Source organism: Vipera ursinii (assembly GCF_947247035.1).
Source record: "Vipera ursinii genome assembly, chromosome: 4".
NCBI lineage: Eukaryota > Metazoa > Chordata > Lepidosauria > Squamata > Viperidae > Vipera > Vipera ursinii.
Genome location: NC_139514.1, coordinates 90,975,629 through 90,996,058, shown reverse-complemented (window position 1 = coordinate 90,996,058; position 20,430 = coordinate 90,975,629). Strand labels below are relative to the sequence as shown.

Below are 20,430 nucleotides of genomic sequence, written 5' to 3'. Positions count from 1 at the left end.
ATAAAAAAGCCCCTTGGAAATGGAGTAACTTACACGAAAAAAGTTTCCAGGCTCTGAAAGCCCTTCTATCAGAAAAGTCCACTGTAACTCATTACATAGAGTCTAAACCTGTATGTCTTGCATGTGATGCATCTCCCTATGGGATGGGGGCAGTCTTAAGCCACATAGAGAAAAATGGGAAACAGGTTCCTATTGCGTTTTATTCTAGGACCTTATCTTCTGCTGAGCGCAATTATGCACAGATTGATAAAGAAGCCTTGGCCATAGTGGCTGGAGTTAAGAAATTTCATGATTATTTATATGGCAGGGATTTCACTGTCTACACTGACCACAAACCTCTTTTGGGGTTGTTCACAACAGACAAACAAACTCCCCACATACTATCTCCAAGAATGCTGAGATGGTCTATATTTTTGTCTGCATACAATTTTAAGTTAATTCATAAACCAGGGAAGGAAATGGACCATGCGGTTGGCCTCAGCAGACTACCACTGCCACCAATGGATCCTGATCCAGCTTCTGCTGCTAAAATATTGTCCATTCAGGACTTACCTGAGTTTCCCCTCCACGCAGGGGATATTGTTGCTGAAACTGCCACAGATAAAATTCTGAGCAGAGTGTTGTCATGGGTATACACATGGCTTAGGCCCGGGATACCTGCAGGACCGTCTGCTGCCAGGAACGACTTCCCATCGCCCTGTGCGCTCACACAGAGAGGGCCTCCTCAGGGTGCCGTCGGCCAGACAATGTCGGCTGGCGACCCCCAGGGGGAGGGCCTTCTCTGTGGGGGCACCTGCCCTGTGGAATCAGCTTCCCCTGGAGCTCCGGATGACCCCAGACCTCCGGTCTTTTCGTCGTGACCTTAAGACATTTCTTTTCCAACAGGCCGACCTGGACTGATGATAAGGGGTTTTTTAATATGGTTTTAAGGTTTTATTGGTTGTAGTTGGGGCTATAGATATAGTTTAATTTTTAATATTTGTATTTTTACTTGTATTTTACTGTTGTTAGCTGTCCTGAGTCCTTCGGGAGATAGGGCGGCATATAAGTCCAAATAAATAAATAAATAAATAAATAAATAAGTACGTACGTACGTACGTACGTACATACATACATACATACATACATACACGGGCTGGTTGGAAAAAGGTCCACGCTCTGAATTTAAAACTTATTTTATCAGGAGACATGAGTTGTTTGCGCACAAGGGCTGCATTTTATAGGGCAACAGAGTCATTATCCCCACTTCATTGAGGGACAGAGTCTTACACTCTTTACATGAAGGCCATCCGGGCATTGTAAGGATGAAAGCTAGAAGCTACCTTTGGTGGCCTGGCCTGGATAAGGCTGTAGAGGATCAAGTTCATGGTTGCTATACTTGCCAGCAATCTAGGCCTGAAATGCCTCAGGCCCCAGTTCACAGGTGGGAAGAAATGCACACCCCCTGGTCCAGGGTTCACATAGACTACGCTGGGCTTTTTCAAGGACAGCTTTTCCTGATAGTAGTGGATAGCCACTCAAAATGGCTGGAAGTAGTTCCAGTTCCTAATATGACTACTGCTAGGACCATCCAGGTGCTGAGAAAACTCTTTGCAACACATGGGTTGCCTGATGTTTTAGTTTCTGATAATGGGGCTCAATTCACTGCTGCTGAGTTTCAGGGTTTTCTTAGAGCTAACCTCATCAGACATGCTACGTCTGCACCATTTCATGGGTTCCTGGCCAGGTGACCAGGGCATCTGGACCCCTATCTTACGAAGTGGGGTTGGAGGGAGGGCAACGGGTCAGAAGACACATTGACCAGCTTAGAAAGAGGTTTCCAGAACAGTCACTAAGAGATGAGTGTGGCATAAGTCCCTCCCAAGGTCCTCAAACTGGCACCCAAGCCAGCCCACACCAGAACCACCAGGGTTTCCCCTTCTCAGCAGAAGTTGATTCCGAGGAAGAACCAGGAAGCTCAGAAGTGCAACATGGAACCCCTGACCAGGCGAGCCAGCCGAATCTCAGCAACCGCTGTGCCTACTCTGCAGAACAGACTGACTCTGGGGTGGGCCAAACTGGTGAGGCCAGCCAGAGCGTTTCAATTCCCCTTGACGATGGAGCACAAGGGGACATGGGTCTACCCAGCCCACCGGGTAAGCTGGTAGACCACAAAGTGAGAGGAACTCCAAGGCGTTCCTCCTGGCCACACAAACCTCCAGCATATCTTACAGACTATATTGTAAAATAAAGTGATGTATAGTGTGTGACAATTGTACCACTACCTACAGAAATTGGGGCATTTTGAAACTGCCTGTAAGCATGTTCATTGAGACATTGTTTAATCTCTTGGTAGTATTTACGGCATTGGCAAGCCATTTAGCCGTTGTTTAATCTTATTGTAGTCCCTACTGCAATGGCACATCTGTAAAGGTCACGTAATGTCATTCTAGCCACCGTGAATTCATAAGCATTATTTTATTATTATTATTATTTTGTTGTTATGTATTTTGGTTGTTAGGAGTGATTCATAAGTCTTGGCTGTTGTCAAGTTTATTAAGGGGATTGTAGCCTGATCTTAGGAGGGAGGGGTGTTATGTACTGGGCTTTTGGGTACCACTACGTGCATTGCTGGAGAGCTAACCCAGACAGGCCGTCTCCAGGCCTGCAATTGGTCAGCCTTAGGCGGCAAGCGCAAGATCAATCTTATTGGCTGCTACCATAGGTCTTGGCTATATATTGGGGCTGGGAGCAGCCCAAGCCCAAGTACAGTTCCATCAAGAAATAAAGAATGAGTTTCTCTGTATTCAGCCTTGAGTCTTCATTCCTGCTCACCAGAACCCACGACATAACAGGTATGAAGCAGGATTTCTCTCCTTATTATAGTTAAAGATGTTTGAAAGCAGCACATGAGACTGATCTGTCTTTCACTGTACAACTTTATTTCCAGCATTATGGAATCTTCCTTGCTTCCTATCCTTTAATTCAATTTCAAGGGAGGACATTGTGCAGGAAATTCACTCATGGTATCAGACATTCTTGCTGACTTAAACTGATTACATCCTGGCTAGGGAGAAGCTAGACATCTTGTTAACATGACTTGTTGACATTTGATGCATTTCTGCATTATACAGGTGAAACTCGAAAAATTAGAATATCGTGCAAAAGTTCATTTATTTCAGTAATGCAACTTAAAAGGGGAAACTAATATAGGAGATAGACTCATTACATGCAAAGCAAGATAGTTCAAGCTGTGATTTGTTATAATTGTGATGATTATGGTGTACAGCTCATGAAAACCCCAAATCCACAATCTCAGAAAATTAGAATATTGTGAAAAGGTGCAGTATTCTAGGCTCAAAGTGTCCCACTCTAATCAGTTAATTAAGCCATAACACCTGCAAAGGGTTCCTGAGCCTTTAAATAGTGTCTCAGTCTGGTTCAGTAGGAATCACAATCATGGGGAAGACTGATGACCTGACAGTTGTGCAGAAAACCATCATTGACACCCTCCATAAGGAGGGAAAGACTCAAAAGGTAATTGCAAAAGAAGTTGGATGTTCCCAAAGTGCTGTATCAAAGCACATTAATAGAAAGTTATGTGGAAGGGAAAAGTGTGGAAGAAAAAGGTGCACAAGCAGCAGGGATGACCACAACCTGGAGAGGATTGTCAGGAAAAGGCCATTCAAAAGTGTTGGGGACTTTCACAAGGAGTGGACTGAGGCTGGAGTCAGTGCATCAAGAGCCACCACACACAGACGGATCCTGGACATGGGCTTCAAATGTCATATTCTTCTTGTCAAGCCGCTCCTGAACAAAAAACGACGTCAGAAGCGTCTTACCTGGGCTAAAGAAAAACAGACCTGGTCTGTTGCTCAGTGGTCCAAAGTCCTGTTTTCTGATGAGAGCAACTTTTGCATCTCATTTGGAAACCAAGGACCCAGAGTCTGGAGGAAGAATGGAGAGGCACACACTGCAAGATGCTTGAAGTCCAGTGTGAAGTTTCCACAGTCTGTGTTGATTTGGGGAGCCATGTTATCTGCTGGTGTTGGTCCACTGTGCTTCATTAAGTCCAGGGTCAATGCAGCCGTCTAGCAGGAGATTTTGGAGCACTTCATGCTTCCTTCCACAGACGAGATTTATGGGGATGCTGACTTCATTTTCCAGCAGGACTTGGCACTTGCCCACACTGCCAAAAGCACCAAAACCTGGTTCAATGACCATGGGATTACTGTGCTTGATTGGCCAGCAAACTTGCCTGACCTGAATCCCATAGAGAATCTATGGGGCATTGCCAAGAGAAAGATGAGAGAGACCGAACAATGCAGAAGAGCTGAAGGCTGCTATTGAAGCATCCTGGTCTTCCATAACACCTCAGCAGTGCCACAGGCTGATAGCTTCCATGCCATGCCGCATTGAGGCAGTAATTGCTGCAAAAGGGGCCCAAACCAAGTACTGAGTACATATGCATGCTTATACTTTTCAGAGATACGATATTGTTCTATGTACACTCCTTGTTTTATTGATTGCATGTAATATTCTAATTTTCTGAGATTGTGGATTTGGGGTTTTCATGAGCTGTACACCATAATCATCACAATTATGACAAATCACGGCTTGAACTATCTTGCTTTGCATGTAATGAGTCTATCTCATATATTAGTTTCTCCTTTTAAGTTGCATTACTGAAATAAATGAACTTTTGCACGATATTCTAATTTTTTGAGTTTCACCTGTATGTCTGCTATTATGTTTTGTTTTTGGAATGTTCATTCAATGATACATCAGTGACTATTATTGTCCTTATTATTATATATCAGCAAAGAACCTTAGTTGCTTTTGATAGGCTTATGCAATGGTAGGCAGACTGCCAAAAATGAAGCAGAACAAAACAAGCTCTGGTACTAAGTGTGGTATCAGAAATGTTATGAATGAGAGCACATATATGATGATGTTGGTGGGGAAGTAGATGGAATCAGAAGAATAATTTTTGTATCCATTTTCTATGTAGGTGAGTGAAATTTCACTACCATGTAAGTATAAATAAAACTTCAGTCTTTTACTATTTCTTTAGCAAGTTGCTTGCATTATCATCAGGTATCCATATAAGAATTTTTAATGTATGATGTGAGAGATCAAATATGTTGTTTCTAATTTGGAACATAATTCACGCTCCTGTGGCAGCCATCCTGATTAGGGTCATCTGTCAATAGTTGTTTGTAATGATGGGCATAACTGATTCTTAGTTGCTTTATGTGGAAATAAGATTTATTATCTTGGATTTTCCATTCATAATGCTTATAACTCTCAAATCAAAGAAGTTACATAACTGACTTCTGAATAACATATGCTTGGGTTATAATTTAATTTAACAGTGTAAGGCTGAACTGAAGCAATCTAGCCAGTTCATTTTCCCCTTTTTCAAAATTTATAATATTTAATTTTCATCCACTTCGAAGGAAACAGTTTCAGAAAAAGTCCTATATGTGAAGTGGCTTCCCAGATTTGATGGGAGGAAGAAAGGGTACTATTCTCCAGAGATTTATGCTCAGAAAACCTCTGCCAGCTTTAGAAGTGGGTATACTACATTTCCCACTATGGTGGGAAGGTAACAGCGTTCCGTGCGCCTTTTGCGTCTAGTCATGCCGGCCACATGACCACGGAGACGTCCTTGGACAAGCGCTGGCTCTTCGGCTTTGAAACGGAGATGAGCACCAGCCCCTAGAGTTTGAAACGACTAGCACGCATGTGCGGGGGAAGCTTTACCTTTACCTTTATACTACATTTCAGTATACACCCAATGAACTTTCCCATCGAGATCAGATGAAATGGTAGCATTCAAGGTCATCTCAATCAAACCATGCTATCTTTTGGGATTTGCAATCCACCTTTTTTACTGTGGCACTTGCCCTCTGGAAAAATATAACCTCAGAAATTCATTTGGCTCCCACCCCACAGCTGTTCCAGAAATCAACAATATGGATCTTGCTCCCAGGCCTTGGTATGTTTAGTTGTTTTACTCTTCCAAGTGCCTTTTAGAAAATATGTGGTTTTCTTTTTCTTTGTATATTTCATAAGCCACCAGAATTTTTTTAGGAATCAGGTAGGTTCCAAATTGAATAAAAGAAATATCCTAGCTTAAATCAGCAAAATGCTGAAGAGGCTCCTTAACTTTAAGAACCCTTGTAAATTCATCTGACATCTTTGTAAACCCAGTAGTTGTTTCTGCACCTAGTGTTGAATTAAAACTATTGGACAGAGAGATTATGGCCACTACTTTATTCAGTTCCTTGATTTCACCAGTTGGGTAAAATCATCAATCAACTGAATGTAGTTAGATTTCTGTTGAAAAAGAACAACTCAAAAGAATTAGTGGATGTCAATCTAAGTTGCTGCCTTATCCTTACTTTATTTACTCCAATATTGTAAGCGCTGCCTGCAACCTCTTTCTCAGTGATTCAGATAGGAATTTTTATAGTCTCTTGAAATTCCAGGAATTAAAATTATGTCTTTTATCTATGCAAAGCCTAATTATGCTCTATCCCTACATTGTTTCATGGTCCCTTTTAAAAAAGCAAAATATCTGCATTAATTAATGTGCTAGTAAATTATGTAAATTTCAGGTAACCAAAATTAAAATGATACAAATCTGCTTTGATGTCAGACAAGAGATTGAAACAGAGTTAAGAGTTGTGTTTTCACCTTACTTTGAGAATGAAGATTCTCTGTGGGTGCTCTGTTATATTTCCTCTTATAAGGGAACAACAATCAGCAACAAGCTGTATCTGCTGCTCTAATGCAGATATCCTGAGAAATGTTTGCTCTGATCTTCCAGAGGGAAAGAACTGGTTAAAGAAAGCATCACATTAATTCTGACATCTTTTCAGCTAGAGAGGGGGAACACGTCACAGGGAAAGAGCGAACCTGTTAAAGTGATATTAATGCGATTACATGATAAGCCTCTGGTTCTGAAGAGCATCCTTCTGCCGGTGCATTGCAGAAGAGTACTTCCCCTCCATTTGAGCTGGATTGGAGGATCTGTGTAGAGAGTTAATTGAAATGCAGCACTAAAGCAGGGCTGTAGATTCCCCATTGTTGTATTCTGAAATGTGGGTTCTCTTGGTTAATGCTTGACAATGAAATGCTGGCAGAAAACCCAAGAAACGGCTTCAGAAGAATTCATATGGAGATTGTATTCTGTTTCCTTGAACATCGGTAGGAAGACCTGCTTGCCTTAAATTATTTGTGCATTTGGCACATGGGATTTATCTCTGTGTCTGATAGTATCTTTTATTTGAATCAAATTGTCACTGGAATAATTACTCAATCCTGTTTAGCTGTGCTGATGAGAAAGGTGATTATTCATTAATTGGGAATAAGATTTTAGCATGCCTTTTTACAGCTATTGTAACAATAAATTATAGCTGTCAGCAATACAGCTTTTTGAAAGATACTATTCATGGATTGTTCTTGTTCAAGGAAATCAGTTCCACTCAGATGCATGATTTTCTTCCAGGGTTGTCTTCTAAATTTAAAACCTGAAAATGCTTGCTTTGAATGCAAAGGGTTAAAAGCCAATGGTGGGTTGCATCTTTACTGGCTTTTTATAGGAAAAGGAATCTTTGAATCTGTTTAAAATTGCATTATTTACAGATAATGTCTCTATCTAAAATATGTATCTGTGTTTTTAATCTTTAAAAGTGAAATGTTTAAATAAAAAACATTTCATTTCCTTATTTGTGTGTGATGGTTTGTTCTGTAGAATCATATAGAAACACAGAACTTTCTGAACATTATTTATGAATCATTGTAGACTAGAAATCTGATATGAGTGATGAACCTGGTTTAAGGATGTATCTTAAATTTTACAGATAATTTTAGTTGTTCCAAAGCATTTTTTCCTATTTGTGTACTTTCACACAAATAAGCAACTGTATGATAGAATTTTTTTATTCTACTGTCTATATACCATTGAACTTTATTTTATTTTAGAATTGCAATAATTGTTAAGTAATAATAGGTTAAAGCTTTTAGGGTATTTATAGAGGGCTTTTTCTTTTTACTTCAAATATATAATCCAGGTAATAGATTGTAAAAAAATATTCATACCACAAAATAAGCAGTATTGTCTTGCTATGAATTACATGCAATAAAAACATGTAATTGTTCAATAGATGAAATATTTTTAAATGGGTGGTGTTCATGTACAATACAAGTGGTTCATAATTTGTATTTAGTTGTTATACATGGGTGTTTGGGGTCTGTTAACTTTTCCTAGTTCTGCTAATTCAATGTAAGAACAACATTAAAATATTTAATAAAATAATTAAACATTTTTGAACAGCTGTGGAAAGATGGAAGAAAATTTCCTTAGCTAGAATTTCCAATACCTCCCCTTAAAGTAAGATACCGGTTATTTGTATTTCTCTTCTTGCTAATCAGCTTATCAATTTCTATTTAGAAATATTGGAAATAATTGATGGAGTTCTCTAGATGTGTAAGAATTCACTGTACCTGGAAACACAGATTTTGCTCTGTCTAAATTTTCAAATTGATTCAATAAGTATTTGCAATAAATGTATTGTAGTCATTAACCATAAACATTTTGTGAAATGTTATGCTTTTATGCCTCCCTCAGTAAGACGTTAGGTGACAAAGGTAATTCATATGAGTTTTAGTAGTAAGCTGTTCTGTTTCAGGAATGAAAATATTCTGTTCCAAACCAAAGGGTACAGTCAAAGTCAACAGTGGTTGATTTTTATTTATGGCATTTGGCTTTGCTGCTCTTTTCTGTTCTTGCTCACCAGTGAGGGATTGAAAAGTTTAGCTCCTTATTCTGCACCCACTTTCCATCCTCATAATTTCCTTGCTGAATTGGCTTTTTCACAATAAGGAAGAAAAAGAAGTGCTTCTATGATAATGGCAAAACCAACTTTCTCTCCCTAATTAGTGAAGGCAAAGGGAGAAATAGCAAATGGTGCTAAAACACTTAGGAGGAAAATCTAGGAGATGAGAATTCCTGCTTGTAAGATCCTATAGTTCCAATAGAAATACTGTAAAGCTGTCTTTATAGTATTCCCTTTGGAGCAGCAGCTGAAATAGGATTGGCTCAACTGCCTGAGCTCTGCCAATTATGGGGTGTGCAAGCATCCTGGAGACAAAGGTATACTGTGAAGTGTGTGTGTATATATGTGTGTGTGTGTGTGTGTGTGTGTAAATTTTTTGGCTTGCTAACAAAGAATAAAGGGAGACTGATATGATCATTTCAAACTTATTTGTTCTCATCAGTCAGCCATACCCTTCTGAGATTTGAACCTTTGTTAGCAAGCCAAAAAATTTATACAAATATGAGCTGCCACTGCTGTGGCTACTGCCTGTGGATGGCCTTGGGCTAGGCTGAAACAGGAAATAAGATTTGTCCTGTGTATGGGACTAAGCAAGTGTATTCTGAATGCTTAACAAACATTTAACATATATATATCTATACACACACACACATACACTGAAGAATATTTCATCCAATTTCAATGGGATATGTTTATGTTCCCAAAATGTAATTGTTATAAAGTACTGTAATAACTAGTAATTTTGCAAAAGTGAGGTCAATTTATCAGGAAAAAGTTGGGCTATGTATGTGTCACTGACCTTAAATTCTAGGTGCTTGTATTTGGAATTAAGTCTGCTTGATTTCAGTTGAAATCAACATGCTGTATTGGACTTGAAACATTGGATGGCCATGCATAGATCCTTATTAAACTTTAAAACCCATTGGGTGTCCTCAGACCAATGACATTCTCTCTAGGAATGACATATCTTTTATACTATGCCAATGCTGGATTAAGTCTAGGGAAGCCCAAGTTGGTTGATTTGCTAAATGATTTATAGAATTGTTCATTTCATAGTAGAGGGTGGCATACAGAGATTACAGCTATCACAATAATCCCTGAAACAAAACCATATCATCAACACCAACTGAGTTTGCCTAACTGCATGTCTCCAAAGCCTGGACAAACTGCCAGGATCTTCAGAGCCTTGCAAAAGGCTAGACAAAGTTCACGACTTTGTTCAGCTCTGGACATTTATTGGCTGACTAAATCTTTGGTTTAATCTACCTCACTACTGTAGTTGTGAGAAGAAAATTGGAAGACGGTATACATTGCCCTGAACTCCTTGGCAAAAGATAAGAAATTAAAAAAAATACTGTCTTGATTTGAACAGTTGGGGGAATTTTTAAAAGAGAATTAATATTTAAAAAGTAGAAATATACTTTTTATGTTGGGTGTTGTTTTTAGGCTTTGTTACTCTGAAAAAGATAAAGATGAAAACACTAAGAAATTTACTCAGTGGAAAATCAATTATTTGTTTACATTGCAAGATTTCATTGTTAATAGGCTGAAAACAAATCTCACATTTCATAATAGTGTATTCCACTGGACTGGTTGCAATATTTCCAAATAAGTAATAGTATAGCATCAAAAGAATTGTAGAAATAATATTGAGAGAATTGAATTTGAAAACTTATTACTCATAATGACAAACACCAGTTAGGTATAAGTTATACGCTACTAGTGAAATATGACTCAGAATCTCAAAATCTTAAAGATTTTATGTTTTGTTGTTGTTGTTAGCTGCGAAGTCATGTCCGACCCATCACAATCCCATAGACAATGTTCCTCCAGGCCTTCCTGACCTCTACCATCTTCTGGAGTCCATTTAAGCTCACGCCTACTGCTTCAGTGACTCCATCCAGCCACCTCATTCTCTGTCGTCCCCTTCTTCTCTTGCCCTCAATCTTTCCCAGCATTAGGCTCTTCTCCAGTGAGTCCTTCCTTCTCATTAGGTGGCCAAAGTATTTTATGTTTAGCTAGATGCAAAACTTGAATATAGTAATAGCATCAGTGGGCATTTCAATGGAAGAAAATATTAATATTATGAAAATTATATTTATGGAATATTATTTTCACTTTGAGGAGTTAGACAATTGACAAAAAGTATGGCAGAATTGGAAATTTATGACAACAGAAGAACAATTCTAATCCCTACTTACATTAGTATGGTTACAATAAAGGAAAACTCTTCAGTCAAGGAAAAGGTCTCCATAGATATTGTTTTATGTCTAGGCAAAAGACCATGGGAAAAACTTGATGAATGTAGAAGTACTTCTAGAACAAATAGTGTATTGGGGATATTTTAGACCAGGAGTATCAAACTGCCGGCCCACAGGGTGGTTGCATCATGTGGAGGACGCGCCCATCCCAGCTCCAGCAATGCGAAAAAAGTCACGATACATCAAGACATGTCATGTGACATGGCGAGTTTGACACCCGTGCTTTAGACCTTCTTGGATTTGGAGTACCAAGTTCTTGCTTCCTTCACAGCTCTTACCTGAAGTCTCTTTACCTGCATTCAGTAGAAACTGTAGTGAGAATTTTACTTCCTCATTATATAGTACATTACCTACCTGGCCCTTCCCCCCATCACATTTGTATACATACCACACAAGGGAGTGGGAGGCCCTCACAAAATCAGGAGACTTAAAGTCCAGCCTGACTGTCACAAAGGGAAATAGTCCAGATTCCTTTTTCAGAGTCCAAATCTAGTATTTCCTAGGAAGAGGAGGCTAATGAAATGTACCAACAGGAACATCCCAAGTCTCATTCTCCATCTAGATTGATGGCAAGGGGACTAAGCCACCTCCAAACAATCTCTGAACATGCTTTTCCAAAATAACTTCTGAAGCAGAAAAAGAGACAGCATATGCAAAGCAGACTGGTGACCCTTTCAATGCCAAAGGAAATTTCAAAACATGTAACACAAATGCTACAGTTTGTCATTTTCTGTTCTTGAGTAACCAAGACAAATTAGATAAAGTTAACAAATGATTGTCTCCTACTGTTTGCCTTTGCGCTGGCAAAAACAAATTTGATGTAAATACTCTTTCCACAAGCGTTCAACTCATATTTCCTTAATGGTACTGATAAAAGAATGTCGACTGGTGGCCCCCAGGGGGAGGGCGTTCTCTGTGGGCACGCTGGATTTATGGAACCGCCCTGAGTCCTTCGGGAGAAGGGCGGTATACAAATATAATAAAATAAAATAAATAAATAAATAAATAAAATAAAATGATTACTAAAACTAATAGAAAGGTCTGTCTTTAGAACTACAGATTAGGGCATTGCAGTTCTTCAGTTTTGATTTGGTTAAGCTCCGGATGGCGCCTGACCTTCGCTCCTTCCGGCGCGATCTAAAGACTTACCTGTTCGAACAAGCTGGCCTGGCCTGATGGGTGATGGGTTTGGGTTTTATTGTTTTTTATGTATTTTAACTTAACTTATTGTTATAGTTTTTGGGCATCTTGTTTAATCTTTTTTAACTTTTGTATTCTTGTTTTTTAACATGTATTGCCCTGTTCACCGCCCTGAGTCCTTCGGGAGAAGGGCGGTATACAAATATAATAAAATAAAATAAATAAATAAATAAAATAAAATGATTACTAAAACTAATAGAAAGGTCTGTCTTTAGAACTACAGATTAGGGCATTGCAGTTCTTCAGTTTTGATTTGGTTTCAAAGGATGTGAGAACATGGATGTACCACTTCTCTACAAGTATTTAAAGTAGCTATGTCTATATGGAGATTCATATATTAATTATACAGGACTATCTATTCTCTTAGTGATTGATGTGTTTGTAACTAATGCTCTGTGAGAAACAATGTATCCATTGGCTCTTAAAAAAACTGGAAATAGTATCCCCCAACTTAAATTTTGTTAAACTAAATCCTATTAAAATGTTGGGAATTGTATTAAATTGATGTCGTGTTTAAGTTCTCAGAAGCTTGACATTTTTATATGACCTTGACCAGTGCTTTTTTTGTAAAAGAAAAAGGTGCCAGAACTCACACATGTCATACAAACCACCTTGCCTACCCTACAAGGTTCCATCCAAAAAAGGTGCCGGAACTCCATTCTGAGCGTTCTATGAGAAAAAAAGCCCTGACCTTGACATCCTTATAGAAATGTTAAGGGGGTGTCACTGAAAAACTGTAAGATTCTGAGCAATTGGAAGTTCTGGAAAAATAATTGGATAAACAAAATGTTTGTGTTATTTAAAAAATACTTGAAGTAACTTCCATATGTAGTACTGCATTATTTGTAAGCCATCTGGGATTATGGTACATAAGATGGACAGTAATGTAAATATTTTACATAAGTAGCATGAAAGAAAGAGATTGAAAAACTATGAATTTTGAATAAACTATGGTTTCTGCTTAACATCTGAGTTTTAAAAGCTCACTTGAACTAATCACAGGTAGAATAGTCTGCATCAAACACTGACAGTTACTCTTTTAGTAATCAGTTGTGATTTGCTACTATATCTCAACCATTCCCTTTAGCAATAATGCTAATTATTTATGTGTGCATATGTTCAGGTAATATTTCATCTTGTTGCAAGCATTTTATCTATTACTTGATGTCCCAACCTTCTTCCAAGAACCCATGGCAGCTTGCATGGGAATCATTCCCACAATGACAATCCTGTGAAGTAGGTAAAGGCTTGGACCTGGTTTAGCCTGGAGCTTGTCAGTTTCTTGATCTCTGTGCCATGCTGGCTTTTCCTCCAACTGTCTTCCAAAAAGTATGAAAAAAGTGTGACTAATATTTCATTAGAATTGCCAGGCATTAAAAAGACCAAGGAATCTTGTTTGCGCTCCAATGCAGTTTGTTTCATCTTTGCACAGGGGAGAGAGAAGAGCAGGTGCTATTTGTTCAGAACTTCCAATTAATGCTGTTAAGTCCTTGCTCTCTTTGAAGGTGCTAATTAATTGTGGGTTGTTATGGAGAAGGGAGAAATCTGGTTGAACCTTACAGATTAGTGTTCAGAAGAAATCGGAGCGGCTATCCTTTTTCTTACAAATTATGATTTATATGACAGCTGTAGTTGTAGCCACAAACTCTGAATACGCAAAAATGAGTTACCATTCATTTTTTCCCCAGTGATTGTGAGTGCATCCTGCTGGAATACTTTGAAATCTTCAAGTTCTGTTGCCTATGTTAAACTTAACTAATAGCCATCTTGGAGGGAGGGAGGGAGATAGGGAGATACATGTAATACAGGGGTGTCAAACTCAATTTCATTGAGGGCCGCATCAGCACTGCGGTTGCCCTCAGGGGGCCAGGTGGGTGTGGCCAGGGTGGGCATGGCCTGCTGGGTGGGCGTGGCTAGAGTGTGTATGGCCTACTGGGTGGGCATGGCCAGCTCTACATCGTTCACATCAAGGGTGCCTATGGAGGCCTGGGCAGGAGTGGGACAGATCTGAGGGTCTCTGGCAGGAGGAGGGTCTCTGGGCCAGGGCTAGGGCAGTGGGGGCCATTCCCTCACTGTTTCCAGGATGGCTTTGCGGGCCACATGAAACCACTTCGCGGGCCGGATCCGGCCCCCGGGCCTTGTGTTTGACATGTCTGATGTAATATCTTGAGTTTTGCTTATCTTCAACTTTACTGCTGCTTTCAAAAGTGGTTCCAAGGATGGTTCTGACATTTTTGCAGGGAAAGTTCCACTACTCAGTGAGAGGTGTCCACAGACAGGGGATCAAAACGATCAAAATGGCAGCCTAGATGGTGCCAACCATGCAGTTGAATCCCCACATATTGTTATTGCCTATGCTCAGCAGTAGCATTTGTGTGCGCACTTAAAATATTTTGCAAGTTCACATTGAATTATAATGGCCTCATTTAAACATATAGTAAATAAATATTTACTGTAGGAGGCCTTAATATGCTTCCTATCCTAGAGACTCTGCTCAATGTAGCAGACTTTCAAATTAAGAAACAATATTTCAAACCAGATGAATAAAATGAGAACAATTATTAACTCTAGAGTCTTGAGATGGTACTTATTGGCCATATTTTTAAAATCTTTTTAAAAATGTTGATGTGATAGAAAGGGCATAATGCTGACCAGGACTTAGGGGACAGTATCAATAGTTAAGATGTTCAGATGGCCCCCCTCTCTCTGGTCACTTGCAGGCCTCTGAATGCTGGGTCATGAAAGGACAGCAAAGGAAACACCCAATATTCTAACTCACCCGGGGACAACTAGAGTCTTGGATGTGTCCTGGGGAAACACCCAAAAGGGAACATGCTAGCTACTTCTGCTTTCTAGTTTCTTATCTATAGTGTGCTAGCCCTAAGGGGTGAAGTCTTAATCTTATGTGTGTCAGATTTGCTGGGTGAATTGCTTATATAACCAAAATAGGTATACAAATAAGATATTTTTGCTGTTTGGGACTTTTCCTCTTTTTAGGGAAGCCTGTCTCTATCCAGCTGAATGAACACATATTTTTGAAGGCAAATTCTGGTTTCCTGTATTTTGTTATCAAACAAAACCTCAGAATCTGGATATCATTGTTGGCGAGCCAGGCAGGAGAGGGGCTTGGTCCTAGGAGGGCTCAGGACAGGGAAGGCGCCGAGCGCGCTCGGGTTTCCTGTTGGTGCCCCCCTTCTTGACTCTTGCCTGTGGCTTTTCTACAGGAACTAGGTTTTTTTCTTCCTTTTTTGTTGTGGTTGTTGCCTTTGCTTGGTTCCTGCATACTCAGGAGGGCTGAAGATAAGGTAAGCATACATTACACAAGCTTGCCCAGGGGAGAGAGTGTGTGTGTGTGTGTAAACATGTGTCTGTTTCCTTGAATCATTTCCCACCGTTGACCAGAGCTTGGTGGAAAGGTTTATGCCAGCTGCACCTAGCCCCCCCCCTTTTGGGGGGGTTCCTAGAAAGCAAGGGGTGTTAATTGTACTCTTTTGCTCCAATGGGTTGTGAATGGTTTATGGTTTGTGTTGTTCCTTATAAATTTTCCACTGTTGACCAGGCCTAGGCATGATATCACTTCCAGCCTCCCCTGGGCCCCTGTGAGGATAAACCATTGACTGGGGGTCTCGCATAGCAAGGGGAAGTGATTGATCTCTTGTGGCCCAACAGGCTGTGCATGTGAGAGATTTAGACACATGGGTTCAGCCCAGGAAAAACCTATTAAAATGAATAAAACAAAGGAATGTGCCCTCAGCCCCCTTGAGTGTGTTATCAGGAACTGTGATAAGCTCAAAACCTGTCGGGATATGAAAATTGAAACTCTGATTAAATACAATGCTCTTTGGCATCAGGATATGCCTATTGTTTGGCCCAAAGGGGGGGTCCATAGATTTGGGAGTTTTTGAAGCTATGGGAGATTATGCTCAAAGAGGCATGGATCATGATCAATAGGCTTATTATGTACTTTTTTGGACTTTACAAAGGAATAAGCAGATGCTTAAAAACTGTGGGTTGTGGCAACTTCCCACAGCACCACCTTTTCTTGCTTTATCCTCTGCTCCACCACCTTATAAGGGGATTTACCCCTCATGGAGCAGGTAGCTATTGGAAGGGGGAACACTAATAGGGTTCTGGTTCATACCCCCTTCTCCACATCTGATCTTTATGCGTGGAAAGACCAATTAGGTTCTTATACTGCAGCACCACATAAATATTCTGAATTGGTTCTATCTATCATATGAACACATAACCCTAACTGGGCAGACCTCCAAGCCATGCTGGATGTCTTTTTAACATCAGAGGAAAGACGTCTGGTAGGAAATGCTGCAAAATGATTAGCTGAAAAAAGGAAGGTTCTTTGTCCTGAAACTGACCCTAGATGGGTCATTGATACTTATGAAAGCAGAGACTATGAATATTTAAAAGGCTTTCAAGACCTTCTTGTCACTGCATTGCAGACTGCTATCCCTAAACAGAAGAATTTGGGCAAAATTTATGAGGTTCATCAATTGGCATCAGAGAGCCCCAGTGACTTCCTTGAGCGCCTCTACCAAGCCTTCAGAAAATATAGTGATTTGGATCCAGAAGCTCCAGAAAATTCCTGTTTGGTGAAGATGCTCTTTATTGGGCAGAGTGCCCCAGATATTAGGTGGAAATTACAGAAGCTGTAGGGGGCTTCAGGTGACACAATTGGAAAATTGTTGGAAGTAGCTTATAAAACTTACGTTTCAAGATCAGAAGTAACAGCCAAGGGGGTTAGAAAGGATGAAAAATGGAGTGTTGTTTTACTGGCTCAAGCTCTACAAAGGACACCCCTAGTGGGAGGGGGAAGAAGTGGGACTTACGGAAGAGGAGGGCGAGGAGCAGTAGGGTTTCCTGGGGAGAAGAGTAGAATGATGCCACCAAGATTCCAGGCACCTGCGGAACGTCCAATGCACTGGGGCAGGGAATGTCCTTTATGTTCTTTTCCTATACGTCCTCTAGGGCATGTTGCTCCACAACTATGCTTTAAATACTAGGGGGGGTCAGGGGCTGGGGGGCCTTTGTCTCCCTGCCCTTTCAAATGATTCTCTGCACCTCTGGTAAAGTTTAAAGTCAGAGGGAACAGGGGCATCACATTCAGTATTAAATAAGCCCCTTGGAAATTCTTCCTCACAAAACTTTCAGGTTATTGGGGCCAGTGGTCAATCTATGTCAGCAGTAATACTGGACCCTTTAGAATGTTCTTTAGGTGATACTTGCCTTACTCATCAATTTTTTACTTTCCAGATTGCCCTATGCCTCTTTTAGGGCATGATTTGCTTGCTAAGTTACAGGCAACTATCTCTTTCAAAGGGGACCAGATTGAATTGACAGTTCCTCCTGAATAAGCCTGGCATGTCCAGACCCTTCAACTTTCCTCATCTGAGGATACACATGAGTGTTCAGGTTTGTTAGATTGCTTTGTTGACCCTAATGTATCATATTCGGGAATTCCTGGCCGGGCTGTTAATGCAGTTCCAGTGAAAGTAGCCTTGCACCCTGATGCACAGCCAGTCTCTATTCATCAATATCCAATTAGCTTGGAGCCCTTACAAGGATTAGAACCCCTCATCACTAAATTCCTGGCTTATGGGCTTCTAAGGGAAATTGTTAGTCCTTATAATACGCCAATACGACCGGTTAAAAACCGGATGGTTCTGTGCGCTTCTGTCAAGATTTATGGATTATCAATGACATCACTGTGACATTGCACATCAATAACACATACACACATTATAGTACTTTTAATTACTACCAATCATTGGTACTCTTACTTTTTCCAGGAACTCACTTTTTCATATTGTTTGATTTGCCTTTGTCTTTATATGTACAATGGATAATAATAAACATGTACAATAATGTGGTTGCATAAGTGTACACATACTCTTCTAAGTAGGGATGTGGCTGTATTAGAGTTAATCAAACTATTGTTAAATACTAGTCAGTACACACCTGCTATCAATTGATTCTGATCAAGCCCATATAAAGTTCAGCTGTTCTACAGTATTAGGACTTTTCTGACATTTACTCAGTTGCCTCTTACAGCAAAATCCATGTTCTGCAAAGAGCTTACAAAGCATCAAATGGATCTCATTGTTGGAAGGTATTAGTCAGGATACAAGTACAAAACAATTTCCAAGGCATTGTAAATACTATGAAACACAGATTGAAGACAGTCAAGTGGAGAAAATATGGCACAACAGTTACATTACCAAGAAATAGATGTCTTTCCAAACTTGATGGAAAAAACAGGAAGAAAACTGATGCAAGATGCTGCGAAGAGGCCTGTAGCAACATAAGTTGCTAGGAAGTTCTGGCAAGTATTGTTTTTGTATTACATGTGACAACAATCTTCCATATTCTTCATGTCTCTGGGCTGTGGGGTAGGGTGGCAAGGTGGAACCTTTTTGTATAAAGAAAAATATCCAAGCCTGGCTAAGTTTTGGAAACACCTAGATCAAGTCTGACAAAAGCATGTGGGAAAATGTGTCGTTGTCTGATGAGACCACGATTAAACTTTTTGGCCATAATTCCAAAAAGTATGCTTGGTGGAAAAACAACACTGTGCATCACCAAACATACACCATACCCACAGTGAAGCATGGTGATGGCAGCATTATGCTTTGTGGCTGCTTTTCTTCGGATGGAATTGGGCCTTTAGTAAAAGTCGGGGGATTTTATGAACCATTCTAAATATCAATTTGGGTACAAAATCTCCAGGTCTCTGCTCAAATGCTGAAGATAAAGAGGAACATGACAATGACCCAAAGCATATCTCTAAATCAACAAAACAATGGTTTCACCAGAAGAAGCTTGGAGTTTTGGAATGGCCTAGTCAAAGCCTGGACCTGAATCCAATTGAAAATCTGAAGAGGATTGTGTGTGGGAGAGGCTCTCGCAGTCTGACAGATTTGGAGCTCTTTTGCAAGGAAGAGTGGACAAAGATTCCCAAGGCAAGATACGGCATGCTGATAGGCTCCTATCCCAAAAGACTGAATGCTGACATAAAATCAAAAAGCGCTTCAATAGAGCATTAGTTTAAGGGTGTGCACACTTCTGCAATCTTTTTATTGTAAAGTTTTTTTATTCCCCCCCCCCAAAATATTTCAGTTTGTTTTCAGTTATATTGTATAGCTTATATCTTACATTAAAGGTGGAAAAAAATCTTGGTCTGATTTTTTTTACATCTCAAAAACCTGAAATTTTAACGGGTGTGTAGACATTCTATATTCAATGTAGCTATACCATAAGTTATGTTTTCCCAAACCATTGTTACAACATGCAGCATGTGAGTGTTTTAAAAAAACAACTCTAAAGTCCTACTGCAAAAAGAAAATAGTCAAATTGTGTATCATAAAAAAATAGTGAAAATAAAATATTGTAGTACAAATTGAATGATACAACTCTAAAAGGTGTTGGTTCTTTTCATGTAAAAAAATTGACATTGTCTTTTATTATGTCATCACATTTTTAAAAGAAAACTCCATAAGTGCATGTGTGTGTGTGTGTGTACATACACACACACACACACACATATATACACATACATACACACATACACACACACACACTTGTTAGAAAAGTGACAATAATGCTCCTTATGCATTTTTCACATAAGAAACAGATAATGCCCAACTCTTAAGTCTCATGTTGTGTTAGATTAACTGTTATATTTCAGTATTTGCAGATGTTAGTATACTATTGTGGGAAAGTGCTGGCTTTCTGAATGCACCCCAGTTATCTTTTATGGAAAGGAGTTTCTGCCAAGGAAAGCAATGCAAGCAGTTTCCTCTCTCCTATGTTGAATAAGATGAGAACAAATCCTGCAGAACAGTGGTCTGTATCCCCTCCCTTCCTTCCCATTGCATGTTGTTTATTAAACTAGAGTTTTTCTGGGAGTTGTTCTTTTCCGTTTTGAAAGCTTTGACAAAAAAATCAATTTTAGCTTTGAAGAGCTCCGAAGCAACATACTTTGTACTGGATAGGCTGACGAACAATTAATGCTTGTTATATGATGACTCCATAAACCTTGAATTTGAATATTGGTAGGTTTCTCTGCCTTGTTGAAATCAGCAGTCTAGAAACAATCTTGACAGAAAACAAAATTCTTAACAGCCAGATCT

At 39.7% G+C, this 20,430-nt stretch overlaps 1 protein-coding gene across 1 annotated transcript in view; it reads left to right on the top strand.

The window, feature by feature from the left end:
- MCF2L (MCF.2 cell line derived transforming sequence like) overlaps positions 1-20,430 on the top strand; it is a 115,787-nt gene that overhangs the window by 25,418 nt on the left and 69,939 nt on the right. The window lies entirely within an intron of this gene.